Source organism: Myotis brandtii, unplaced genomic scaffold (assembly GCF_000412655.1).
Source record: "Myotis brandtii unplaced genomic scaffold, ASM41265v1 scaffold1460, whole genome shotgun sequence".
Taxonomy (NCBI): domain Eukaryota; kingdom Metazoa; phylum Chordata; class Mammalia; order Chiroptera; family Vespertilionidae; genus Myotis; species Myotis brandtii.
Window position 1 is genome coordinate 154,473 of NW_005355248.1, and position 3,104 is coordinate 157,576.

A 3,104-nucleotide genomic window follows, 5' to 3' on the forward strand; every position below is an offset into this window, starting at 1 on the left:
GCAACTGCCTGCACGCCTCTCGGGTGCCAGCGACAGCGGGAGACGGAGGAGCCGAGGCAGGACAGGGCGCAGCTCCCGGCCCGGCGCTTCAGGCCTCCAAGGGGACGGCGCTCCCGAGGCTGCCTCCACCCAGCGGCCACTTCAAACAGCCCCGCCACCCGGAGACCCGAAACGAACCGTCCCGACAAGCCTTGCGCACACTCCGCCTGCGCCAGGACCATAGAGAGGGAGCGGGCTGCATTCCTTCTGAGCTCGGGCTCCAGGCTGAGAAAAACCGGGCTGGTCTGGCCCGCGAAGGACTCGACTCACTGGTGCGCGGGGTTAGCCCGCACTACCGGGCCGCAGGGCGGACTTCTCTGCTGGAGCTGGGAGCTTGGCGGGCTGCGGGCATCCCCAGGTCTGGGTCTCAGTAAATGTTACGTTGAATTGCTTTGGGGAGGCGAGGGCCGGAAGTCCCGAGATTTCATCCCTGGGTCCCTGTGGTCTTTGAGATTGCACATCTGGGATGGGGCTGAACCCAGGACCTGCAGCGGGTACAAAGGGGCACGTTTCTATCCATTAACCCTGTGACCCTACTTTGTACATCTTGTGTAATGGGCATAGAGACCCCACCTGCCAGAACTGTGCCATCCGCAGCAGGTCTAGTAGCACCACAGATACAGACAAGAGTCTCAGTCAAGTTGCCTCCACTTGTACGGGCCTCTCCAGACGTTCAGTGCCCATATTTTGTGTTTGTTCTGCCATCAAACTAACCTTTACTGATGACTCCAAAATCACCCACTCGCATTCGCGCAGGGCTGCTGGCCTCCACTGAGTGTCCTGAGGTCACGTGGATGAGCCTGCACCAAAGCAGAGCCGCACAAGTTTCCGCAGGGCTGCACATTTACCCAAATGAACTCTGGCCTGGTGAGGTGGCTCAGTGGTTGAGCGTGGACTTATGAACTAGGAGGTCATGGTTGGTTCGTCTCTCCGTCAGGGAACATGCCTGGGTTGCAGACTGGATCCCCAGTGTGGGGTGTGCAATGATTCTTTCATCATTGATGTTTCACTCTCTCTTCCTCTCTCCATTCCTCACTCTCTAAAATAAATTTTTAAAAAACCCCACATATTTTAACAAAAACAAACAAACAAAAAAACTTGGGATTCCTGTTACTTGAAACAGGAACAGACACCAAGAGTTAGGCTTGTCATTTCCTGCCCCAATAATTTGGACTTCATAGATTTTCTAGTTATTGCTACTGTTCTTTTATTTGTTTTTACTCTTCATTCTCTAATCCAGCTGTTGACCCTTGAGGGGTTGTGTTTCCAAATCTCTTTATCCCCCTCACAACTTTTATTTAAAAAGCAACTAGCTGTATGGGGTAGGGAGAGGGGCAGAGTTACTGTTTAATATTAAATTTCAAAGAAATATGTCATTTTGCTTTTTTAATAACAATTTTATTTCTCCCCCGCCCCCCCCCCCTTCTCCAGAGTTAAACTGAAAGAAAAGCAAATACCTCTAAAAAGTCATTTGGAAACATCTCTAAATATATATAACTGTGTATAAGCTCCTAAAGAAAAATTGACCCAAATGAAACTACTTTGAATAACAGAGACAGGTTTATAACTGAGATAGGTTTATGTCAGTGTCATCAATTCCATCCATAAGCGGAGGAGTCTCCCTCTGAATTGAAGGGTTGTGCTAGGATGACGTACCCATTTAATTTCACTATAGAAGGCCATCTGGAAAATGAACCAACTCCCTTTGGAGATGGAGCTTCAACCCTGAATTCCTCAGAAGAGTCTCCATTCTCAGAAAGTCAAAAAGGGAAACACAAGGACACAAAATGTTCTACAGAGCAGCAGTCTTACTGGCCTTGGGGTAACTCGTGAAGACCTACGTCAGCGGGAAGTGCAGTTCCCTCTCAAGGCACACAGAACTCACTCGATGCAGCTAACAGGTCAGGGAACTTGGAGCCCCATGAAAAACAGCCTTGCTTGAGACTTGCCGAAGAGCATAGAAAATAAAGTCATAGAAACGTTACCAGCTCTCCAGTACATTAATGTATCAGTAGTGAAAACCATCTTATTGAAAGAGAACTTCCCTGAAGAAAATACAGTGTCAAAAACCTTTTCTTCTCACTCTGATCTGATTACCGGTGTTTATGAAGGAGGTTTAAAAATCTGGGAATGTACCTTTGACCTCCTGGCTTATTTCGCAAAGGCCCAAGTGAAATTTGCTGGGGGGAAAGTGTTGGATCTTGGCTGTGGATCAGGGTTGCTGGGTATAATTGCACTCAAGGGAGGGGCCATAGAAGTTCATTTTCAAGATTATATAAGTATGGTGATTGGTGAAGTAGCCTTATCTAATGTGGTGGCCAACTCCACTTTGGAAGATGAAGAAGACGATGGAAACAAGCCACCTGTGAAAAGATGCAGGAAATCAAAAGTAGCACAAGAACTAGGTCAGTGCCGATCTTTTCCTGGGTTGTGGTCTGAGTGTTGTAAACCTGTACTAACTGTGAAAAACTCTGAAAAATATGATCTCATTCTCATGTCAGAAACCATTTAACAACCCGGATTACTATGGTACTTTGCACCAAACATTCCTTCCATTGTTAAGTAAAATTGGGCGGGCGCTTTTGGCCAGCAAAGCACATTATTTTGGTGTAGGTGGAGGTATTCATCTGTTTCGGAAGTTTGTAGAAGGAAGGAATGTATTTGAGGCTAGAACACTTGAAATATTTGATGAAGGACTAAAAAGATTCCTAATGGAAATGACTTTTAAGCGCCCTAGCTAATGTCCACAGAGCCTCCTAAGTGAAATAAATACAGTAACTAAAAACTTGTTTTGAATGTTTAATTTCTGCATTATAATTAATATCTCCATTTTATAGACAAAGAAATTGAGACTCAAGGAAGTAATTGGATCCCCATCACATTTCTCACCTTGAACCAGATTCTGAACTGAGGTTTATTTAAAAGCTTTTCTCAGGAAAGATAAAAAATGGCAGCAGAGTAAGTGGATGCTGCACGGACATGCTCCCAGGAACAAACTGGTATTACAACTAAAATACAGAAAAACTTCCTGAACAATCAATGGAAACTTGCAGGAGAGAACCCTG

At 46.0% G+C, this 3,104-nt stretch overlaps 1 pseudogene; it reads left to right on the forward strand.

Moving 5' to 3' along the window:
* The first annotated feature begins 1,686 nt into the window (after positions 1–1,686).
* Positions 1,687–2,780, forward strand: LOC102246910 (annotated as a pseudogene).
* Positions 2,781–3,104: the final 324 nt, after the last annotated feature.